Consider the following 26276-nt stretch of genomic DNA (forward strand, 5'->3'; position numbering starts at 1 on the left):
TCTTTCTGTGAGCAAATACAATTAACGTTTCATTTTTTGTCTTTATGCTTTTCCTTCTAATTTCCAAAGAAAGTGCAATATCAGTTAAATAACCCCAAATTTGCTTGCTTTAATATTAATTTTCCTGGTAACCTAAATCCAGCAGAACTCATTATAAAGTTGATATTTACAGTTCTTTTTGGAGTACTATCAATTAAATGAAACTATTAAGTGCAAAATTTAAAGATATATTAGAAACCTTTTAAAAGGCACACAAGAATGATAAGTCAGTTAAAAATAAAACATTTGATATAGTAATCAAAACAACATTGTTCTGGCATAAGTATGGACATATAGACCAATGGAATAGAACAGAGAGCCCCAAAATAAACTCTCACATATATGCCCATTTGATTTTCAACAAGGGGGCCAAGACCATTCAACAGGGAAAGGACTTAAAAAAAAAAAAAAAAGTGATGGGAAAACTGGTAATCCACATGCAAAAAAAATTAAGTTGGACTCTTACCTTACACCACATACAAAAATAAACTTAAAATGGACCACAGACCTAATCTGAAAACTAAAACTATAAAATTCTTACAAGAAAACATAAGAGCACTTTTTCATGACCTTGGATTTAGCAATTGTTTCTTAAATGACACCAAAACCACAGGCATCAAAAGGAAAAACAAATAAATTTGACTTCATCAAAGTTAAAAACTTTGTGCATCAAATGGCACTATCTAAAGAGTGAAAAGACAATCCACAGAAAGGAGAAATATCTGCAACTCACATCTCTGACTAGGGTTTAATATCCAGAATATATAAAGAACATCAAAAAGACAACCTAATTCAGGCTCCGCAACGGGAGAGACCACAACAGAGAGAGGCCCGCGTGCCGGGGAAAAAAAAAAAAGACAACCCAATTAAAAAATAGGACTTAAACAGGCATTTTACCAAAGAAGGTATACAGTAAATAAGCACATGAAAAAATGCTCAAAATCATTAGTTAGCAAGAAAATGCCCATCAAAACCACAATGAGATACTACTTCACATCCACTAGGATGGCTATTGTAAAAAAATAACAAGTTTTGGCAAAGATGTGGAGAAATTAGAATCCTTGTGTAGTGCTGGTGATAATGTAAAATGGTGCAGCCACCATGGAAAACAGTATGGCAGTTCCTCAAAAAATTAACCACAGAGTTACCACATGACCCAACAATCCCACTCCTGGGTGTGTGTGTGTGTGTGTGTGTGTGTGTGTAGAAGAACTGAAAGCAGAGACTCTAACAGGTACTTGTGAGCCAACGTTCATAGCAGCAGATTTCACAATAGCAAAAGGTGGGAATAACCAAAGTGCTGTCAATAGATTAATGAATAAACAAAATGTGGTATATACATACAGTGGAAGATTACTGAGTCATAAAAAGGAATAAGGTTCTGATATATGCTACAACATGGATTGAACCTTGAAAACATACTAAGTGAAATAAGTCAGACACAAAAAGAAGGACAAATTTTGTATGATCACACTTACATAAAATATCTAGAATATGGACATTCATAGAGACAGAAATAGAGGTTACCAGGGGCCAAGAGAAAGGAGAATGGGGAATTATTGCCTAATAGATACAGAGTTTCTGTTTGGGATGATGAAAAAGCTCTGGAAATAGATAGTGGTGATGGTTAGACAACATTTGGAATATACATAATATCACTAAATTGTACACTTAAAAGTGGTTAAAATGGTAAATTTTAGGTTATGTATTTTACCAGAATTTTTTTAAATTAAAGCATTTAAGATTCAATATTATTCGTGAAACACAAAATTTAATTACACCTAAGCCTATTACAACAAAAATTTCAGATCAAGAAAAACTGATGCAGTACTACCTTCAAGATATATAGCCAACATTAATATCAAGCATGCAACTCCACTGGCCATACTAAAAAAGAAGCTTATAAATTAACCCAAAGAAACACATTCTTGTTTTTATAGAAAGAACTTGGCATTCAAGACAAGCTAAACTCAGAAATACTGCATGGAAATAAAAGCTAAGTTCATTGCAGGCTTGAAGTCTTTAGTTGTCTATTTTCACTTTGTTTCTATTTACACATGGACAACTCTCTCTTTAAACTTGGTTAAAAATGGGACTCCCAAGAAAAAATATGTGCATGTAAATTTTTAATAATCAAAACTATATAATTTCTTGGTAGTAGAAACTTTTTTTTTTTAAGATTTAATTTTACTTATTTTTGGCTGCGTTGGGTCTTTGTTGCTCCATGTGAGCTTTCTCTAGTTGTGGTGAGGGGGGGCTACTCTGCATTGCGGTGCGCAGGCTTCTCATTGTGGTGGCTTCTCTTATTGCAGAGCACAGGCTCTAGGTGTGCAGGCTTCAGTAGTTGTGGCACGCAGGCTCAGCAGTTGTGGCGCACGGACTTAGATGCTCCGCGGCATGTGGGATCTTCCCAGACCAGGGCTTGGACCCATGTCCCCTGCACTGGCAGGCGGATTCTTAACCACTGCACCACCAGGGAAGTCCAGTAGTAGAAACTTTAAGTGTGCAAACCTCAATTAACAGAAACTAGGAGAAAAGGTCTTACATGCTTTTGGCAAGCAGCACAAAAGCAATCACTTAACATGCTATTTTCTAATAAGGAATGCTACTATTTTCCAAAAACTAATAAAGAATTTGTTTCATAATAAAGTAAATCTTGAAATTCCATTTGATGTTCCTAATTCACAAAAGTAGAGCCTGTCATATATTTAGGGGTAGATATTAATCATAAAAATGTTTTAATATCATGTTGGATAGGATAAAAAGACCACCTTTTTGTGGACAAGCTGTAATTTTAGAAGAGGGATGAAAAACATCACAAACTAATGCAAAACAGAAAGACAAAAAGGACAAGTCAAGAAATGTAAAATACAAGCAAAAGATAACATTTAGTCCATAGAGGCAAGTTCACAGAAATGGGCAGAGGAAAAACAGTGAATACAGACATATGCAGCAACATTCCCCTGTGATTATTACCAGTCCTCTTCATCCACTTCTTGCCAGAAAGCCTTCTGTCTTGCCATGCTCACTACCATTGTTATCCTCAGTGAAAAAAAGAAACCAAATGTGGACTTTACTTATGCAAATTATTTACAGTCATTAGATGAAGAATTTACTGATTTTCCTTCCTGCCTCTGTTAAAGTATTTTTAAAAGAACAGTGATATTCTCAGAATATGATTACTTGCAAGTAACTATTTGGCTTCTATCTGAGAAGATAAAGCTATTCTAAAACTCTAAAGCTGTAATTCAACTGGGTTTTGATGTATCAAGAATGTTGTGCCAAATAGGATACAGACCCTTAAACTAAAATGAAATGAAGAATCCCAGAGCTTTTGTGATCTCCAGGCATTCTCTGACACTAATCATTGCCTCTCGATAAACTGAAAATGAATATACTGAATTAATAAAACAATTTCCATGGAGGCTATCAAATGAAAACAATATAATTTCAGTTTAAAATAACTGCAGTACAAAGAAAATTCCATTAAGCAAGTTAGAATTTTTGAGTGTTTTCTGTGTTATGTTTAGATTCTAGTAGCAAATTTCTGTAGGTTATCTTCTTAGATGCACTGATAAAAGATATTTGCTAGTTCTACTCTAATAACATTGAACCACGAAAAACATAAATACACTATATATGTAAATATATATGTACACAGTAAACAGTGTTTACTTTGACCTGAAATAAGAGATATAACTTTAAATGCATCGATCAAGCGGACCTCTCTTGAGTTACTCCACTGATCCATGGCAACATTACTACTCTCTGACTTATTATCTTTCTCAACTTTTTTCTATACAATTCAGATCTGTGGAGATGGTGGAGGTACAGAAGCCTGAAAGAGGTCAGGTCTGGTGTCAAGATCATTGAAAAGAGGCCAGAGAGCTTGAGAGGCCAGTTGGCCAAAGTCTACTAAGCTAGTCCAAACTTTCCTCTTTACAAAGATAATTCACAATAACTGAAAACCTATAAATCTAGATCATTTGGCCCAGTAGCTTTAAAAGCTATACTGAAGCTATATGATAGGTATATATAAGTGTTCATTATATGGATGTTTAAAATCTTCTGTAATAAAAAGTTAAAAGTAAAATAAATATATTGGCATATTCTATGTATGAAATACCAGATTATTATTATTATGGTTCGGGCTTTAAAATGTAAAATTGTGAGTCAGTGAGAAACAGGGCACAGAGAATTATCTCTGTTTCTCTGGTATAGATTACTACCTCATTCCTTCACTGTGAAATACACCAAATTCATTATGTTTTCTAACTAAAACTCAAAAATGCCAGGGCAATAGAAGAAATCAATTATAAATTTGACTATATAAAATTTGTTTTTAATCTTTGAATGGCAAAAAAACACCATAAGCAAAGTCGAAAGACAAATGAAAACACCGGGAGATATATTTCCAAACATACATTACAGGTAAAGAACTAATATCCCTAATATACGAAGACCTTAATAACTGAAGGAAAAAAAGACCAAAAATCTTAGCAAAAGATGGAAAAAGACATGTATAAATGTCCCCATATATCTATATATGGCTCTTACAGATCTGAAAGATATAAACTCAACTCACAGGAAAAATACACATTAAAACTATACTGAGATACTATTTCTTTGCACTTCAGATTGGCAAAACTCAAAGGCTTGACAATATACTCTCTTGGTAAGGCTGTGGAAAAATAGGCAGTCTCATATACATTGCTGGTGGGAATGCAAAACAGTACAACAGCAGTGAAAGGGAATTTGGTGACATCTAGTAAAACTACATACATATCCATTTTACCCTTTGACCCAATAAACCCGCTCCTATATTAATCCTGAAGATACACCTCCAACAACAGAAAAAGACATATGCACAAGGTTATTCACTGCAGCACTCTAAAGTTGCAAAATATTACCTGGATAGCCAAACACAGAAGACAGGATGAATAAACTGGCAAACATACACAGAAGAATGATGGCAATCTCTATGAATTGATATGGAGTGATTTCCAGGGTATATTTTTCAGTGAAAATCACTACGTGCCCAAGTACTTATATAGACAGTATGCTACCTTTTGTGTTAGAAAAAAGTGAAATAAGAAAACATAGAGCTTCCCTGGTGGTGCAGTGGTTAAGAATCTGCCTGCCAATGCAGGGGACACGGGTTCGAGCCCTGGTCCGGGAAGATCCCACATGCTGTGGAGCAACAAAGCCCGTGTGCCACAACTACTGAGCCTGCATGCCTAGAGCCCGTGCTCCACAACGAAGAGTAGCCCCCGCTCGCCGCAACTAGAGAAAGCCCGCGTGCAGCAACAAAGTCCCAATGCAGCCAAAAATAAATAAGTAAAATAAATTTATTAAAAAAAAAACCATATCTGCTCATCATTACCAAAAGAAAAATCAGAAGGATAAACAAGAAACCAATGAATGTTTTACCTACAAAAATGGAGTGTTGCTTTTGTTTTGTTTTTGTAGTGGTATAGATGAAACAATTCTGAAATTATTTTAGGTGATACTCATTTAGAGCAAATGCGTAAGAATGTTGGTACTGTTAGGAGCCCATGTTCTCACTACAGAACAAGGGAGAATTGGAGAAATCAGTGTGAATTCATATTCTAAAATATACATCCAGGTTCAAACATACATCCATGAGCATATGCATGCAAATGTGTATATACATACGTACGTGTGTACATATAAAGACATATTTTCTAGCTCTGTCCCCTCACAGGGCTCAGAAGTAAATACATCAAGTAGCAATGTACATACTGTGTGTCCAGATCTTGGTTCCTACTGTCATTCCCCATTCCCCACTCAAAGGGGCCAGGGCTTCTAGGAGAAATGACTGACTCTAGGCTAGGCAGAGAAGATAAACAATGAGTTGTCTTATAAATGATGAAAATAATGAAGTGATTAAGAAAAAGTGATGGGGACATGAAAAACGAAAGGAGGCAGCATGAAAAGAAGAGGGTCCCACTGGTGAGATCTGAGAAAATTTGAAGGCCAAAATATTTAAGGACAGTAATGAATTATTAATCATCAGGGAAAAAATAGGAATCCATGAGTTTAATAACTAATAATATATATAGAAAAATAAAAGGGCTCTTATTACAGTAGGATGCTGAGTAATGACTGGTAAAAGTAGGAGTTCTGGAGTTAGAAAAAACCATCATTTTAGAACCATGGTTCAAGCAAGCTATCATCAATGGATCCTACATATAGTGGATGACATTTTGATGAAGAGTGGGTTTAATTGTCTTAAAGTATCTCCTCACGGATTGCTTATTAGTTGTAAGGGAGGAGAGTAACACAGTGGAGAAATCAAACAATGAAACAGGTGGTTAAATTTTATATCACAAATAAACAGCAGATGGACATTGAAAGAATACACATATATGCATATGTATTTATAAATATATACACAGAAACATTCATTTACAAAGTGAATAATAAAGCATTTGAGGACAAATGGTTAGCAATAGGTGAATCTGGAGTGAGGGTACATCGATGTTCTTTATATTATTTTTGTAACTTTTCTGTAAGTTTGAAATTATTTCCCCCTAAAATCATTATGTTCAAAATATAACATATTATTTTTCTCCCTAAATTCTATTTTTTTAAATTAAACTTTATTTATTTATTTTTGGCTGAGTTGGGTCTTTGTTGCTGGGCGCCGTCTTTCTCTAGTTGCCGCGAGCGGGGGCTACTCTTGTTGCGGTGCACGGGCTTCTCATTGTGGTGGCTTCTCTTGTTGCAGAGCACAGGCTCTAGGCGCATGGGTTTCAGCAGTTGTGGCACGTGGGCTCTAGAGCACAGGCTCAGTAGTTGTGGCGCACGGGCTTAGCTGCTCGGCGTTACGTGGGATCTTCCCAGACCAGGGATCGAACCTGTGTCCCCTGAATTGGCAGGCCAATTCTCAACCACTGCGCCACCAGGGAAGTCCACTAAATTCTATTTTTTCTTCTATAATTTCTACATAGTGGAACAGGACCACTGTCAACCAGTCATCCAGCTAGAAACTTGGCAGTTAACCTAGATTACCCAAGGGTTTCAATTCATTTCCTTCCTTTCTTTCAACTCCCAAACCCAAAGGGACATATCCTAAGGGACTATCTTGTATATCTGTCCTGTTTTCTCCAATCATACCAAACTGGTTCAGGTCCTAATCATTTAGCATTTCTCCTCTGATTTACTGTTACAATCTACTAATGATCACCCTTTCTCCAGCCTTGGCTCTAAATCTCTCTAACCACCGCTACAGAGTGCCCTTTCCCACATGAAACCTGATCATGTCAGTCTCTATATTTCTCAACTGGTACTGAACATCGGCAGGAAAGAATGCACTGGGTCAACTTAAAAATCCCAGTATTGATAAAATACACTGCTTTGGATCTGGAGATCCAAATAAGCAAAAATGATTGCCCAGAGCCTTAAGAGCTAGTCTAACATAATTGTAAACTTAGTCATGAAACAACTGCAAGAGCCATCTTGGACCCAATCCTAAAGCAATTGCTATTGAGCAATATATTCAGTGCCCGTTTTACACAAATAACATGAGATGGGACCTCTGGAAAAAGAGGTCATTAAAAGGAAAGAATGGAAAGAAAAGGTAGGGAATAGAAGGGAGGAAGGGTCAAGTATTGAAAAGTGAGCAGGGAAAAATAGAGAAGGTAACAGAAAGAAAGGGAAAAGAAAAAAAAATCTATTCTCTAGGATTTCAGGATAAAACATAGATCTGTCTCATGGTAAGATGTCAACCTTTTGAGAATTAACTAGCCCTCTTAATTGTTACTAATGGAACAATTTCTTTATGAAATTCTACGTTCTTTATGAACAGTTGACATTTTATCAGAAGTTACTTGAGAGCAGTATTATTCATAATCAAAGTATATTCTACAAGCACTGAAAAGTATAAGCAGTTCAAGGAATCAATATAGACCCATATACTATATAAAACTATATACATATATAATATATATGCATATATTATATACAAAAGCTATGAAATATATATTTGTATCTCAATTCTAGGATCCCACTTTTATACCCATATTGTAGATTTTAGATATCAGTAATAGATTCAAATAATTTTCATGTGGCACTTTAAGCCTCACAATAAAGATAAATAAAACATTTTATTTTATAAATATAAAATTTCTTTATATTTTGTACTAAGAATATAAAAAAAAGATAGCAAATATATATTAAAGAGTTCATTAAACAATTTAGTTCCTCAGGGCAAAAATCTTACTTCTTATAGCTTTTTTCCAGTTTATAGAAATTATCATCCTCTTTTCCTAGAACTGGAACGTTTTTATGAAACTGTACTTTTAGGCAGTGAAAACAAAATCAAAAGGAAGAAAACTAAATATAAGTACTGAAGATTAAATAAGTCTTGGCATGGTCTGCTCTCCCCACAAAAATTTTGTTTTCATCACCATATTTACTCTTTCAGTAACAAGTAACATTTGTCCTTCAAACTTTAATTTAAAAATCTTGGGACTTCCCTGGAGATCCAGTGGTTGAGAATCCGCGCTTCCGGACTTCCTTGGTGGCGCAGTGGTTGCGCGTCCGCCTGCCGATGCAGGGGACACGGGTTCGTGTCCCGGACCGGGAAGATCCCACATGCCGCGGAGCGGCTGGGCCCGTGAGCCATGGCCGCTGAGCCTGCACGTCCGGAGCCTGTGCTCCGCAACGGGAGAGGCCACAACAGAGAGGACCGCGTACTGGAAAAAAAAAAAAAAAAAAAAAAAAGAATCCGAGCTTTCGATGCAGAGGGTGTGGGTTCGATCCCTGGTTGGGGAACTATGATCCCACAGGCCGTGCGGTGCGGTGAAAAAAATAATAATAAAAAAATTTTTTAATAAAAATCTTAACTGTTTGTGCATGCGTATGGAGGGGGTGGGATGGTGGGGGGAGAGAGAGACAGACAGAGAAGTAATACCAAAGGTCAATTCAGTTGACAGATGGTCTCTTTTGCTTGGATTTCTATAGGTCTAAGCATGTAAATATACTGTCCAATAGTACAGTAAAAACTTTTATATGCCACAAAGTTGTTTAATTTACTCTCCATACATATTGCTTAAAGAATTAAATGACAGTTGGGGCTTCCCTGGTGGCGCAGTGGTTGAGAGTCCACCTGCCAATGCTGGGGACACAGGTTCGTGCCCTGGTCCAGGAAGATCCCACATGCCGCGGAGCGGCTGGGCCCGTGAGCCATGGCCGCTGAGCCTGCGCATCCAGAGCCTGTGCTCTGCAACGGGAGAGGCCACAACAGTGAGAGGCCCGCGTACCGCAAAAAAAAAAAAAAAAAAGCTTTCCTTCAACCAACTCTGGCCGAAAAAGGAAGCCCTTTTTCCAGAACGCCCACTTAGATACAGCAAAGCACAGGATAATCTACTGATGTCAGAGGAAGGTAAAAAATCTTTAAAAGATTTTTTTTAATTATAAAAGATTTAAAAAATAAAACAAATAGTAACTGCTCTCATAAAGTATGAATTCTGATTGGTTCAGAGGTAACTACAAAAATTCACTCATCTGGGGTTTTTTGGACTAGGCAATGATACAGTTAAGAAAGAGCTAGGGATACCATAAGGAGAAAAACAGCTTCCTACAAAACATGTGGTTAAGACCAAATATAAAAGAACCAACTGAAAGGTCAAAAAGTATGTGGAAGGAAACAAGGAAAGGAAGGGAAGGAAGATGGAAGGAAGAGAGAACAGACTATGACAAATAATTTCAGCTATCTAGAAGAGGAAAGAACCAAAATATCCTAATCTGTATTTAAAGACCCAAAATGATTATGTAAAAAATTAAAAAGCAAACAATTAAATCAACTTAAATTAAAAGGACCTGTACTTCCTTCCCTATACATTTTGAAATCAAATAATTCTTTAACTCACCTTCTGCTTCAGCATATAGACATATTCACGACAATCCTTCATTCAGTCAAGAGATACTGAATCTTTACTTTCAAAATATGATTCTGGGTTAGGCTTTTTAAAGCTCCTCCCCGACTACACACAAAGAAGATAATAAAACAGCTTTAGAGCTTATATTTCAGAATTCCCCTCCCCCATTCCCTTTCCTTCTATATCATGTATGTTGTATAACACTTTCCATTTACAAGCTCTTAGGAGAGCAGCGGTCTTCTTTGTTTTCATTTATATAAAGCACACACACAACAAAAATGTCCTCAGGCGAAGATAGAGCTGATGTTTGACCAAATTAGGAGCAAATGTACCTGAGCCAGAAACTTCCTCCTAAATTCCCTATTTCCCCCAACTTAGGCATAGATCCTATTTCTAAACGGAGGAGTTTAGCTTTCTTAGGATGCTACGAAGCAGCCACAGTCATCTCACAACCAGATTAATATACTTAAAGATACCTTTTAGTAGAGGTCTTCATAAAACTGAGGTGCAAGGGACATTCCTACCACTGGGAACACAAGACCCAAAGGATATATCCTTTGTAAGACTAGGAAAAAAACAGGCACACCTTCTCCCACTCTTTTTCCCCAGGTCAAAACAAAACAAAACAAAACAAAAACCAGAACAGAGTGGCTAACAGTTAAAGTTTAAAAAGAAAATGAAAATGAAAAGCTGACATCCTAGTGTTTCCAATTTTTTTAAAAAACTGTTGTTAGTGACTACAAAATCTCTCCTCAGACCTACAGCAAAAACAGCACACTTACCTGCTCCATTCCCTTTTTCTCCCCCCTTTTAAGTCAATAATTTTGGTGATGGCTCTAAACTCATAACCTTTTATGTAAACTCTATTCTACTTTTCAAAAATAAAGTCTATATGCTAATAAAATATGTAATCAATCAACTGAATACTAAGGGATATATATTATCATTAACATGACATCATTTTGCTTATATTCTATCCTTCAAAAACATAAGTAAAAATGACTTAAGGCCGATGCTTGTAACAAGAAATGGCAGCTAACATGAATTTAGCTTTTACTTACTATGTGCCAGACACAATATTAAGCACTTTACAAGCATTATCTCATTTAACTCTTATGAACGTCCATTAAATACTATCAATAAACCCATCTAACAGATGAGGACATAAGAAATTAAGAAATTTATACTAGGGCAAACAGCTGTACGCAATGACACCAAGATTTAAACCAGGAAGTATGACTAAGTTTGGAAACTGAACCTTAATACATATTACACACTGCAGTTATCCCCTCTTATATCTACTTTTAATATTTTATACAGTTTTTTAACATATTGTCAATAAAGACTGATGCATAATTTGACCTCAAAACAAGAGCCAAATAAGTGATATTCAGGATCAAAATCAACTCAATGATATAGTCATAGAAACGGTAAGCTCTAGACAATAAACCAAAAGTCTAAGGGAAAAAAAAGAAAAAAGTTTCACAACATGGGTTAAAGTATGATTAAAATGATTCATATTTTTAAGTCGCAAACTTTAAGTATTATTTCTTAAAATAAAGAAAAATTGAATTAAATTTTTAAATCTCAATTCTCCAATTTGTAGTGCTACTTTACTTTTCAACTTATTTTTTCTGATTATAAAAACCTTTTAAATCTGGTAATTTAAGCTTCACATTAAGTACATCTGCACTTTTTATACTGCACTGAGTTCCCTTCTTTGAACTTTTTAAACTCTCTTAATATATGTTTCTAGAAAGAATACATTCTACAGACTTTCATTTGTGGGTAATAGTTTTCTAAATGACAAAAAATGCTATACTATTTTTCTCATATATAGTCTAAAGCCCAAAATCTAGTCATAAATCTATTCCCAGAAGTTTTCAAACAAGGGAGTAAATTATAAACAAAACTCTTAGCTCAATATCCTCGTAATGCAAAATACTAAGAGTTTAAGTTTAAAACTTCCTCTTTGCCATATCAATGCAACATTGCTTTTTTTCTACGAAAAACCATTACCATTTGTTCAACTATAAGAATGAATTCCCCAGTCCACTCTATGTGTGTCAAAAGGAAGTTTTAAATCAAAAATTTTGTATGGTTTCTATTAAACTACATTCCCCTAACAAGTATAAAGGGATATCACATAGAAATTCTATTGAATTCATACTCATTTAATTTCTGTACAGTATGAGGGAACTTTGAGTTCCAAACCTACTGAGATTTAAAAATAAGTCTCATCATTTCTAATAATAACTAAACTAAAATGTATGATATATATTTATAGTAATTCACAAATAATTATAATTTTAAAACTCCTTATAAAATTCAGTCATGTAATCAGATGCTTTAGAAGTACATGCTCAATCTACCCTAAAGGAGTTAAGACAATCTTTTCTCAATGAATTTGAGATTTTCTTAGACTAAATTTACTAAAACACTGTTATTCCATGTGCTAAACACACACACACACACACACACACACACACACACACACACCCCCATTAGATTAACTTATATAGATAATGCCAACTAGGTCAAATCTTGCTTCCAGAAACACAACTATACCGCCTTCCAAAACAAAGATTACAAAAATGAATCCATAACACTTTCCAATTATCTTTCCATCAATACAAATATTGAGAACTACTAGCTGGTAAATGAAGTATACATGATTGTGCCACTATATTCTGTAAAAGTAACTGTAATTGGGCATTTCCCTTAGCCAATTTGGTATACTAAATATCTTCACAAATGTCTGATAATTTCTCACACTTTATAACTTAGTTGTAGAAAGTGACCACAGAAAAGCTGATAAAATTAAAGTACTCAATAACCTACGACCCTTGCTCTTAACTATTTTAGGGAAACGAGGGTAGGCCTTTGGATATTTTATGAGAAATACCAGGTTTTACTCAGCAAAGTGAAAATTCAGGTACCACTTGAAGAATTCTACATAGGATTAAAAAAATAACAAATTTGATGAAATGGAACAAAATTAACTCCTCTTTGCTTTAAAAAAAAAGGAAATGATAAGAGATTTTTCCTTTTTTTAAGGGTGAGGGGGTACTTTCTGATTACAAAGCTATATGGCACAAAAGTGATAAACTTCTGCTTAGAGTTTAAGACTAAAGCTTCCTGAATATTAAATAATTTATATATTTTTCCACTTAGCATATTTTCTTCTTTCTTCATTCTTATAGTCTACGTAGGGAGCTTCAAAATGGCTTCCAATAACCTCCCCTCCTGGGATACACATCCCTGTGTAAGTGTGTACTGGACCTCTCCTTAAGTGTGGACTGGACCTAATGACTCACTCCTAGTGAATGGAATAGGGAAAAAGTGATGGGTTGCCACTTCCAAGACTACACTACAAAAACCAAAGGCTCACACAGCAAGGACTAGTAGGTTGCTGGCAAACAGCCAACATGAGGAACTGGGGCCTTCGGCCCGACAACCAGTGAGGAACTAAGTACTGCCAACAAGCATGTGAGTGAACTGCAGGCAGATCCCCCTCTAGGATTTTCAGATGAGACCAGCCCTGGCGGACGTGTCAAAGGTAGCTTTGCAAGAGACCCTGAGCCAGAGGACCCAGCAAACGGCACCCAGATTCTTGACCACAAGAACTGTGAGATAATGTTTGTTGTTTTAAGTCACTAACTTTTGGGGTAATCTGTTATGTAGTGCTATGGCTTGAACTGTGTCCTGCTCAAAATTCGTATGTTGAAGTCCTAACCCCCAGCACCTCAGAATGTGACCTTATTTGGAGACATGACCTTTACAGGGGTAATCAAGTTAAACTGAGCTCATTAGGGTGGGCCCTAATCCAATATGACTGGTATCCTTATAAAAAGGAGAAATTTGAACAAAGAGACAGACACACATAAAGGGAAGACAATGCGAAGAGCTATGGAGAAAACGTGGCCATCTATAGGTCAAGGAAAGAGGCCTGGAACAGATCCTTCCCTCATAGATCTCAGAAGCAACCAATCCTGCTGACACTTTGATTTTAGACTTCTAGCCTCCAGACTGTGAGACAATAAATTTCTGCTGTTTAAGCCATTCAGTTTGTGGTAATTTGTTGTGACAACCTTAACAAATTAATACATGTAGCAAAAAGAACTAATACATACACTGAATTCAAAATGACTTTTATTGGCAATACCAAAATTAGCCTCAATGCAGGACTCAAGTAGATGGACAAAGCTTCTAAGTCTTTATTCTGAAAAAAGACATAAGGTTGTATCAGAAAATCTTAGACCACAGATTTTTTTTTTTAAGTTAGCTGGGACTCCTGCAATCATATAATGTAATTGACTCATTTCAAAAATTGACGCTGCTGCTGCTGATGCGCCAGGAATTGTTTTGAACACTTAACATATATTAATTCCTCACAAGAACCCTCTGGGGCACCACTATCATCAATTCCATTTTTAAGATGAAGAAACTGGTGTAGTAAACCGAGCTACACAGAGAATAAGTGATTTATCCAAAATCATAGTTAGTAGTTGAGGTGGGACTAAGCCTAATGATCCTTTCTTCTACCTTCAAATCTTTTCTCGAAAAAGGCAAATAGAAAGGCTTTTCTTTTACTTGCTGTATTCAATCTTTGTAACACTGCTACCTTAGAAGTATATATTTGACTATCTACCTGCCCTCCTCCTCTACCTACATAGTTACTCATTTTCTTCCACTCCCTGAAACCTAAAACACTACCTTTCAATTCCTAATACTTTTCTTGCATCTAGGTTAATCATTTTTATATACTAGAACACAAGATTTCACTTCCACACAGTTTGGAAAAACAGCTTTAGCTTAACATTTAGAAAAACACCTTTAGCTTAACAAATACACCTGGAAGGAGTAATACTATATTATTGGTCATCTGCATTTTACTAGGAGTAAGTCAGATCCTTTTCAGAGAACAGGTCTTGAAACAAAGATGGCAAGACAGCCACTGCAAACTTGTGCAGGGAATCAGAGTTTTTTTCTGGAATATTTGGGATTAGGTACTTAAGAGTAAGCCTTTCTCTGGGAGTCTGAATTAGAAGATATAAATCATGGGCAGTGGTGGCGACCACGCTTCCCATGACAAAGAATGGAAACATGGAGAAAGCCAAAGAGAGTGAGACATGCACAGGAGAGGCATGCCACTGAGAGCTTGAGAGAGACCTGACTACATTTGATTCCTGGGTTCTCCTTGCACAGCCCAGCTGCATTTCTGCCCTGGATCCTTTGGTGTGCCCAAAAGGCTGATAACTTCCCCTTTCTGCTTAAGCTAATTTGAACTGAGTCACATGCAATCAATAGAGAACTAACATGGTCAAAAAGATACCCTCTCTACAGCTCAAGAACATTATCGAATGACTAGTAATTCAAAAAAAAAAAGAGGAGAACAGAGCACTCCATGTAGTACCATGGCTACAAACAAAAGAACTGATTAACAGAAGCCAAGGTTTAAACAGCTATTTGGAAGACTTTCCAGACATTGGTGGAACAGGAAAAAGAAGTTGCAATTACAAAAGACTATACCCTCTATCTTCCATTTGGGATTTTTTAGTTCTTCTAGTTAAAAAAATCCCATCATCTATATACTTGCTAGGGGTGTGTAAATTATTACAACCACTTTAGAGATCAATTTGGAAATATCTAGAAAAGTTGGAAGTGCAGATTTCATACAACCCAGCAATCTTACTACTAGGTGGCTACTATGGACTGAACTGTGTTCCCCCAAAATTCATATGTTGAAGCCTTAACCCTCAACATGACTGTATCTGGAGATAGGGTCTTTAGTAGGCTATTAAGATTAAATGAGGTCATAGGAGTGGGGCCCTAAACTGATATGATAAGAAGAGGTAAAGGGAGATCTCCCTCTCTTTCTCCTTTTCTTTGCCTTGTGAGGACAAAGCTAGACGGTGACCATCTACAGGTCAGAAGAGAGCTTGCACCAGAATCCAACCACACTGACACCCTGATCTTGGACTTCCAGCCTCTAGAATTGTTGAGAAAATAAATTTCTGTTGTTTAAAAATAAATAAACTTTTCAGTAACAATAGAGCAAAGTAAAATACTAAAACTCAGGCAACTAAGTAGCCATAGTACTCTCAAGTGCCTCACAACATAGTTCATTATTCAAACTAGTCACTCAAAGTTACTATAATACAATAAAGAGTTCCAAAGCCTGTGCTTACAACTAGATTTTTCCAGGAAAAAAAGGAAAAACTTTAATAACATGATTTTATTCTATGTAGGTGTCTACAATAAAAGTATGATGCTTTAAAGCCAGAACTGAAACTGAAATATATTCCAATATATCTTTTTTTTTTTTTTTTTTTTGGTGCAAAAAACTAAAAGCCATCCAGGAAAGGAGGTTTGTCTAGTTTACCCAGTCATCAGTGGTAAAGAAGGATTAAAACCCAGCCTTTCTGAGTCACAGTTCAGTTACAATGCAACGAGGCAGCAAAGATTATCATGATTCTGTTTCTGGCTTCTTGTTCAACAGACAAAACAATCCTAAAACTGACCTGATTCTATGTTCTGGGCTGGCATGAACCTGCGTAGAAACAATAGGAGTGGCAGGCACTTTCTTCCTGAAGCAGACGTGGAGAAGTATTATACCTGTGATGAAAGAAAAAAAAAAGAAAGCCCAGTTTATTTTCAGAATGTTTTTTATGAGTTGTTCATTTCCTACTAATTCTCTCTTTACCTCCTTATTTCTTGCCAATGGCTTCATACTGGAACACAAGACAATACTTTATTTAAGATAGATAAAATCTGCTATTCAAACTTCAAAGGAGAATATAGAGTCATTCAAAACTGATCTCTACAGACCATCTGGTTCAGCTTTTTTATTTTACTGGTGAGGAAGCCGAGACCAGGAATAGTTATGCAAAGAATCAACGACAACACAGTTATTTAGTGGCAGAGCCAGGTTCAGAACCTAATTCTTCCCACTCTAGTCCAGTATTCATCTGTACATCATAGATCACAATGTCTCTTTTTGGAGAACCAAATATGAGCAAAAAAGAAAAAAAAATCATGTTATTTCTCTAGGAGTAGTTGAAGATAAATGTGGTATAGAGCTGAATCGATATGTTCTAAGTTAAAATAAAAAATAGGGCTCCCCTGGTGGCGCAGTGGCTGGGAGTCCACCTGCCGATGCAGGAGACGCGGGTTCGTGCCCCGGTCTGGGAGGATCCCGCATGCTGTGGAGCGGCTGGGCCCGTGGGCCATGGCCGCTGGGCCTGCGCGTCCGGAGCCTGTGCTCTGCAACGGGAGAGGCTGCAGCAGTGAGAGGCCGCATACCGGAAGAAAAAAAAAAAAAAAAACAGTGCTTCCTCACTCAATGGTTATAATCCAACCTCGAGTTATTTAGCATGTCTCATATAGGATATTTAACTATTTCTTTTATTTACCATTCAATATTCCAAAATGAAAACACCAGCACACGAATGATGAGATATAGGTTCTGGTCTTTCTTAACTTTGCTCTTAACAAGTTCTATGCCCTTAATCAATTACTTCTTTGGTTCCAAAGCTCCTTTATTCAAAAATGAGGAGCTTGGGGACTTCCCTGGTGGCACAGTGGTTAAGAATCCGCCTGCCGATGCAGGGGCCATGAGTTCGATCTCTAGTCCAGGAAGATCCCACATGCCATGGAGCAACTAAGCCTGTGTGCCACAACTACTGAGCCTGTGCTCTAGAGCCCACAAGCCACAACTACTGAAGCCCATGCACCTAGAGCCTGTGCTCCGCAGCAAGAGAAGCCACCTTAATGAGAAGCCCACGCACTGCAACCAAGAGTAGCCCCCACTTGCTGCAACTAGAGAAAGCCCGTGTGCAGCAATGAAGACCCAATGCAGCCAAAAATTAATAAATATTTTTTTTTTAAAAAATGAGGAGCTTGGATTAATCCCCATGGGCTTTCTAAGTCTAAAAAGTTATGCCTAAGAATAGATTCATCTTTTAACGACATTCTGCTTTTCTGATCAACTATTTGTTTTTGTGATATGTTTGTTAATCTCTGTAATCATGTTAGTACAATAGTTCAAACATCAATATTTGTTTTTGTCATGTTTGTTAATCTGATCAACTGATCAACTATTTGTTCTTGTCATATGTTTGTTAATCTCTGTGATATTAGTACAATAGTTCGAACATCAATAATATTGCCCTCAAATATACAGTTAGTTCTTATTCAAAAACCTAGTTTCGCAATAACCTAGTTTTGCTGTCTATCTCACTACTTATGAAAAAGTATTTTTAAAAATCTACCTCTGGTGGTCTTCCCTGGTGGCGCAGTGGTTAAGAGTCCGCCTGCCGATGCAGAGGACACGGGTTCGTGCCCCGGTCAGGTAAGATCCCACATGCCGCGGAGCGGCTGGGCCCATGAGCCATGGCCGCTGAGCCTGCACGTCCGGAACCTGTGCTCCGCAACGGTAGAGACCACAACAGTGAGAGGCCCGCGTACCGAAAAAAAAAAAAAAAAAAAAGACTAGCTGGTCATGGTTTGTGCCCCGGTCCGGGAAGATCCCACATGCCGTGGAGCGGCTGGGCCCGTGAGCCATGGCCACTGAGCCTGCGCGTCCGGAGCCTGTGCTCCGCAACGGGAGAGACCACAACAGTGAGAGGCCCGCATATCTCAAAAAAAAAAAAAAAATTAGTTACAAATGATTACTGTTTTGGCCTTTCTCACCTTCTGAGATGACCCACACTCTGTCTGTGGAGTGTGTTTCTCTCTAAATAAATCCACTTCTTAAAAAAAAAAAAAAATCTACCTCTGGGACTTCCCTGGTGGTGCAGTGGTTAAGAATCCGCCTCCCAAAGCAGGGGACACAGGTTCGAGCCCTGGTCCGGGAAGATCCCACATGCCACAGGGCAACTAAGGCTGTGCGCCACAGCTACTGAGCCTGCGCTCTAGAGCCCACAAGCCACAACAACTGAGTCCACGTGCCACAACTACTGAAGCCCGTGCACCTAGAGCCCGTGCTCTGCAACAAGAGAAGCCACTGCAATGAAAAGCCTGCGTGCTGCAACGAAGAGTAGTCTTAGCTCGCCACAACTAGAGAAAGCCCATGCACAGCAACGAAGATCAAATGCAGCCAAAACGATAAATAAATAAGTTTATTTAAAAAAGAAATCTACCTCTTAGGTGGTTTCTAAGAAAAATTCTGAACTATTTTCCCAAATCATTCATTCAGTTATTCAGCCAAGTTGTTATTGAGTGGCTTGTCAGATGGCAGACACATGCTTAATGAGATATAAGATTTTAAAACAAGATCCCTCTAGTGAAATTCTGAGTGATGTTTGGGATTCAACTGGCAGTGAGAAAGTAGGCAGAAATGATGACATGTCTCCTAAATCGTAACATGAGAATATACCTGCACTGTTTTTTTAATATATTAACTACCAACTTACGTAAAACATGTTGGTTGTCACCCAACACGAGAACCTAAATATAAGTTGCTCATGTTTTACTGATTTGCTCTTCCCTGTCCTATACGCCACCTCTCTCATCTTCAGTCCTCTGTAATTGCTATCCTATGTTTTGTGTTTATCATTCCTCTGATTTTTAGAAAGCATACCACATATGTACATATCCTTCAACAACACTTTCATTGTTTTTCATTCAATATTATGTTTTCAAGATGTATTCATGATACATATGCAACTAAATGTTGCATATAGTTGTAGTCCATTCATTTCAGGACAGAATAACTCTACATTGTGTAAATACACCATGACTGAATTATTCATTCTCTTTATGATAGCACCTTATTTTCTCCCCAGGTTTTGTTTCGTTTTGCTATTATGAACATTACTGTTATGAAAGTTCTCATACACATCTGTTCCACATGTGCCAACGTTTCTCTTAAGTACTTGCCTAGGAGTTGAGGAATATATGTGTTTTCAATTTTTTCGTGAGGTCGCCAATTTTTCTTTTTCCCAAAGTGTGTTTAGCAATGTATAATCTCATCAGCACCAGGTAGTTCATATTGATCTACATGCTCTCCAACATTTAGTAATGCCAACTTCTTAATTTGGGGGTGTAAAACCATCTAACTGTAGTCTTAATTTGCATTTTTCTGTTGATTAATGATACTGAGCATTTCTTCAGGTTTAGTGGCTAACTCATGTTTCCTCTTTTATGAAATGCCTCTTTATTTCTATTGGCCACTTCCTCCTTAGTTTTTTGCCCTTTACTTATTATTTCATAGAAATTATATATGTATTTTGGATGCTGATTATTTGGTTTTATCCATTTTGAATTACCAGGTACAGCCAAGTATTGAGATAAAGAAGCAGAAAGAGCAGAAAGCCAGACAGAACTGGAAACAGCAAGCTAGAATACCACTGCTTTTCTCAACCCATTTTTGTATTTTATTACAATCTACAGATGTCTTAAAGTACCAGAAATTTAAAATGGTGTATTACTGATCCTGTTTTGTAATCTTTTAATATAAATTTAGCCAAGGGCAAATGCTTTGATATGATTTCAGTGCATTCTAATTACAATATGCAATATAATATAATTTCAGGTATCCATTTTATACAAATCAAAATTTAAATCACATTTTAGACAGAGTTACATTTTGACTCTGACATTTTAAGTGTTTTTATTTCATGCTTTGGTTTGCTCCAATTTAGAATAAGTTAGCTTTATTGTCAAAACGTTGAGTATGAATGTATATGTACATAGGTATAAAAATTGAATTTCAAAACTAAATTATATAAACAAGAACAAGAGACCTGTATTCCAGGCTTGGCTAGACAATTAGCTGTACCTCCTTGGCCTAACTATGTCTTTAAGTTGGTTTTCTTATACCTAACATGAAAATTGTGCTGGTAAATTCTAAGGACCTTTGAATCATACACTTTGAAGATCAATGAGAAAAAAATTTTTTTCCAGATATCCCCAAAAGAGTTTTAGGAATCTCTTCCCGAGTGTTAAGTAAACTGGAGAGAGTAACAAAAAGCTAAATATCTGAAAAACAAAAGTTAACAAGCAGGGCTATAGCCCTCCTATGGCTTCTCAGGACTCTTGGCAGATCACCTGATGAACAGCATCACACAGAAAAAAAACATTGGAAGCCACATAAAATCCGAGATCACTCTACAATGCTGGCGTTGACTCCTATGTACGCAATCAGAAAAGAACTTATAGAACCACACTCACCCACTTACCTGAATCTGTACCCTTCTACTGTGCTTAAACTTTCTGAAACCACATCAAAGTCTAACTCTTTCACTTTAATACTAGATGTTATGTCCCTACTATTCAAGGAAGTTGCTCTAGTAAGTCCCACTTCTCTTTCCTTTGTCATCAATTTCTTAATTTTGCCCTCCCAATAAAAGCAGAACCACTGGTGTGTGTGTGTGTGTGTGTGTGTGTGTATTTCCAATCATTAGAAAATAAACAACATCAGCAGCAAAGCTTTTGACCCCACACACCCCTCTAGATTATGGCCAATTTCTTTGATTCCCTCTTCAGTGAGAAGTCAGAAAAGAGTTGTCCTTACGGTCTTCAAGTATTCTTCAGTTCGAACTGAACATACTCCAATTAGACTTTTGATCCCGAACACAGCACTGAAACTCCAAAGTCACCAGTTACTTACATATATATTGTAAAATCCAAAAGCCACTCAGATCTCATCTTTCTTGCCCTATCTGCAGCAATCGGCATGACTCATCAAGCCCTGATACACTTTCTTTACCTGGCTTCCAGAACAAAGACTCTCCTAGTTTCTCCTGGTTTCATCCTATCTCACTGGCCACTCCTCAGCTTCCTTTGCTTATTTCTCCTTTTCTCCATGATCGCTGAAGTTCAAGTTCCGACTCTTCTTTCTAACCCATCAGCAAATACTACTGGCTCTATATACAAAATATATCCAGAATCTGACTACTTCTCATCATCTACGTAGAAACTGTAGTAGTAACTATCATCTCTCACTAGGATTTTTTTCCATAGTTTAGTAACTGGCCTCCCAACTTCTACCCTTGCCCTATTTCAGCCCTTTTTCATCAAAGCAGCCACAGTGATCCTGATAATCTTACATAAATCATATAATGTAACATCTGTGCCCAAAATCTCCCAATGGCTTCTCATCTCATAAACGCCAAAATCTTTAAAACGGCAAAATAGAACCTACATAATTTAGCCCCCATTACCTCTGACCTCATTTCCTACTGACCTCCTTGCTATTCCTTATACAGGCTAGGCATACTTCTGCCTCAGAGCCTTTACACTTACTGTTCTCTCTGCCTCAAAGCTATTCTGAGATGATTATCTCCACCTGCCTCACTCCCTTGCTATCTTCAGATCTTTGCTCAAATGTCTGAGTTAACTCTTTCCTATTCGGTCTATTTTAAACTGTAACTATTCTGCTCCAAGCATCCCTAACACACTTCCCTGATTTATTTATCTCCAATGTTACTAATATTCGTTTATTTCACTTCTACTCCTGTTTGTGTATTTCCTCCCCCAAACACATAAAATCCACAAGGGCAAGAGCTTTGTTTTGTTTCCTGCTACATCTTCAATGCTTAGGAAGGGGTCCAGCACATAGTAGGCATTCAATAAACATTTTTTGAATGAAGAAATGAATAGTTACACTCTTAGGGCTAAATATGACAATCTTTCTGAGTTTACAAAAGAAAATAAATAATCAGGAGACAATAGCTAGATTCTTGATGTAAAAGAATCATTCTAATATTTCTTCAATAGTTAAGTGATAACAACAATAACTCAAAGACTTCAGTAGATGTTGTAGCCAATACTTCCATAAACTTTAAGTAACCACTATAATAAATGGTTCCCCGCCCCCCAACCCCCGCCAGATTAGGTTTTAGTCTCTGGCTGTCCACAGGGTGACATTTATTTCCCATCTGTTATCATATTCAACAATGGTTAGTTTGCAGAGCCGCAACACACATAGGAAAATATTATTAAAATGTTCATTCCAAACTTGTTCCAGATAAATAACTGAGCTCTTTATAAATAAAGAAAGTCTAAAAATAAAGGACAGATATTTTTAAGTGTTTCAACTATTTTGTTTGGAAATAGTTTCAAACTTACAGAAAAGTTGCAAATATAAGAATACAAGAATCACCCTTATACTCAAAGTCACCAATTGTTAACGTTACCTTCTTTATTTTGTCATTTGTGCTCATAAACTTTCTTTCCCTTCACACAGACACACTTGAGCTGTCTTTTTTTTCCCTAAAGCAACTGAGGATAAATTATGTATATCATGGTTCTTTGAGCCTTTGCTTCAATGTGTATTTCCTTAGAGATATTCTCTTTCATAACCACAGTACAGTTATTGTCAGTAATTTGAACATTGCTACAATATTTGTATTTAAGATCAGTACTCCAACTGAAATTTCAATTAATCCAATGATAATCATTTTATAGTATTTTTCTCCCCACCCAGTATAGGATCCAGTCCAGGGTCAGGTATTGCAGTTCATTCAATACCTAGGCTTATCTTTCTTAAGCCTCCCATAATTTGAAACACTTCCACAGCCTTTATCTTTTATGACATTGTTTTCTGTTTTGTTTTGTTTTAAGAGTACAGCCTCCTCCCCTTTTTATTAAGTAGAATGTTCCTCATGTGGGGTTTGTCTATTGTTTCCTCCAGATTCAGGTTATGTAGTCTTGGCCAGAATACTACACAGATGACGATATATCCCCTCAGGGCATCATATCTAGATTCACGTAGTACCCATGTTGTTGTTGGATTTCACCAATGCATAATCCCTATTTTATACCTTGCAAATAATACACAGGTGGTGGGGAGACACTTTAACTCTATGGAAATACCCTGCTCCTCATCAATATTTCCCCCCTAGATTCTGTTATGATTCTTGCCCTGCCTAATAAGAGCTGCAAAATGATGATTTTTCCAACTCTAGAATTCAGAATTCTACTGTAAGCATGAGAGCTCTCTTCTTTATTTGTCCATTTATTTACTAGTTTATTATCTTATGGGTAATGGATTCCTATTTTTAATGGTTCATAGTTCATTACTAATCTGATGACTAGACCAGTAGGACCTCCAACAGGCTTGTGACATGCTCCCATATTTTTCAAAAACATTTTATTTTCTAGCATTAAAAAAAAGGTACAGATTCACCTGGTATATACCCTTGCAATCAGCCATTCCTCTGAGGAACTCCAGTTCCTTTGTGTTGGGAATACTATTAGAGATCGAGATTGGGGGGTTGGTGTGCCCACTGCTCTTTGCCTTTTACTTGGACAGAACTACTAGGAAATACATGCATGCATATACACATATGCATGTAAATATATATGTGTGTTCATACATACATATGCATGTGCATATGCGCATACATACTGGTTTCAAAAATAATAAATTTAAGCTGATACCTTCAATTCCAATCCATCCCCACAGGATTCATTTTTCCCTTCTCCCAATGCATATTTGTATGTCCCTCCTTCCTCAGGTCCTAGCTTCAACAACCTGAAAACATTTACTCAATCCATAATACACCTAAAAATGACCCAGAGTTGCTTTGTCCATATCACTACAAAAAATAAACTCTAGAGGAAACAGTTCAGGATTTGTTTGCAATCCCTCTCTCTTACCGCTACCCAGGATGAGGGTAAACAGTCAAATATTATGTTAAAAAATTACTTAGAGTCACTCTTTCTTCCCCTTCAATGTAAGTATAGTACTAATTTATGGTACAATCAGGTTCATTTGTTCTGGTGGTTTAGGACTTTCCCCATTCCCATCTTTATTTTCAATATGGAAGATAATATGCTTTGAAAACTCAAAACTATATAAAAAGGTATATAGCCTTAAGAAGTGTCATTCTCTCCCATAAATCTTTGTTCCCTACTGCCCCTTCTTTTTGTAAAGTTAAGCAGATATGAGTGCATTTTACCACCCCCCCCCCCGCCATTTTTTCACGAAAGATAGCGAACTAATATGTGTGTTTACACTAACCAGCTCAATCGAGACTGGAGGAAGCTCTTCCCAAATTAATTTATAAGACTAGCAACACCTTAATACCAAAACCAGACAGAAACATTAAGAGAAAAGAAGACTAGAAATCCAATATCCTTTCTGAATACAGATGCAAAAAATTTTAACAGAATATTAGCAATATATAAAAGGGATATTATTACATCATGACCAACTGAAATTTACCCTGGAAATATAAGGCTGGTTCAACATTCAAAAATTAATCAATATAATTCACCATATCAACAGAATAAAGAAAAGCCCATACGATGATTTCAATAGATGCAAAAATAGCATTTGACAAAATTCAACATTCATTCATGATTTAAAAAACTCTTAGTAAACAAGGAATACAACGGAACTTAAGCTGATAAATGGCATCTTTAAAACAAATACAGGGACTTCCCTGGTGGCACACTGGTTAAGAATCTGCCTGCCAATACAGGGGACACAGTTTCGAGCCCTGGTCCGGGAAGATCCCACATGCCACAGCGTAACTAAGCCCGTGCGACACAACTACTGAGCCTGCACTCTAGGGCCTGCATGTCACAACTACTGAACCCGCACGCTCCAACTACTGAAGCCCACGCACCTAGAGCCTGTGCTCCACAACAAGAGAAGCCACTGCAATGAGGAGCCCATGTCCCGCCACAAAGAGTAGCCCCCACTCACCCCAACTAGAGAAAGCCACGTGCAGCAAAGACCCAACACAGCCAAAAATAAAAATAAATAAATAAATAAAACAAATACAGCTAACATCATACATAATGGCGAAGGACTGAATGTTTTCTGTCTTTAACATTATACTGGAAATACTAGCCAGTGCTATATGGTATGAAAAAGAAATAAAAGGTATACATTACTATGGAAGAAATAAGACTGTCGTTATTCCAGGCAACATGACTGTCTATATAGACAGAAAATCCCAAAGAATCTACAAAAAACAACAACAAAAAGCCTACTAGATATAATAAGGGAATTTAACAAGGTTGTAGTATACAAAGTCCAATATATAAAGATCAATCATGTTTCCACATATCAACAATGAAACACTTGGAAATTACATATTTATATTGGGTTGGCCAAAAAGTTTGTTTGGGTTTCTCCATTAAGATGTTATGGAAGAACCTGAATGAACTTTTTGGCCAATCCACTACATTGCCATTTATAATACCACCACCAAACCATGAAATTCTTAAGGATAAATCTAACAAACTATATGCAAGATTTGTATTTTGAAAACCATAAAACACTGATGAGATAAATCAAAGATGATGTGAGTAAATGAAGAGATATCCCATATTCACGGACTGGGAGACTCAACATAGTTAAATTATCACTCC

The 26276-nt window shown here is 36.8% G+C and overlaps 1 protein-coding gene across 6 annotated transcripts in view; it reads right to left on the bottom strand.

The window, feature by feature from the left end:
• The window catches only part of WDFY3 (WD repeat and FYVE domain containing 3), a 266644-nt gene that overhangs the window by 217729 nt on the left and 22639 nt on the right, over positions 1–26276 (bottom strand). For 4 of the 6 annotated variants that reach the window (XM_079921132.1, XM_079921131.1, XM_079921129.1 and 1 more), the window contains exon 2: positions 16469–16562. The gene's annotated coding sequence lies outside the window, so the exon portion shown is untranslated. Of the gene's footprint in view, positions 1–9935; positions 9955–16468; positions 16563–26276 lie in introns of those variants that run through there. The other 2 variants (XM_079921127.1, XM_079921128.1) reach the window with 2 other exon arrangements.

This window comes from Stenella coeruleoalba (genome assembly GCF_951394435.1).
Source record: "Stenella coeruleoalba genome assembly, chromosome: 4".
Taxonomy (NCBI): Eukaryota; Metazoa; Chordata; class Mammalia; order Artiodactyla; family Delphinidae; genus Stenella; species Stenella coeruleoalba.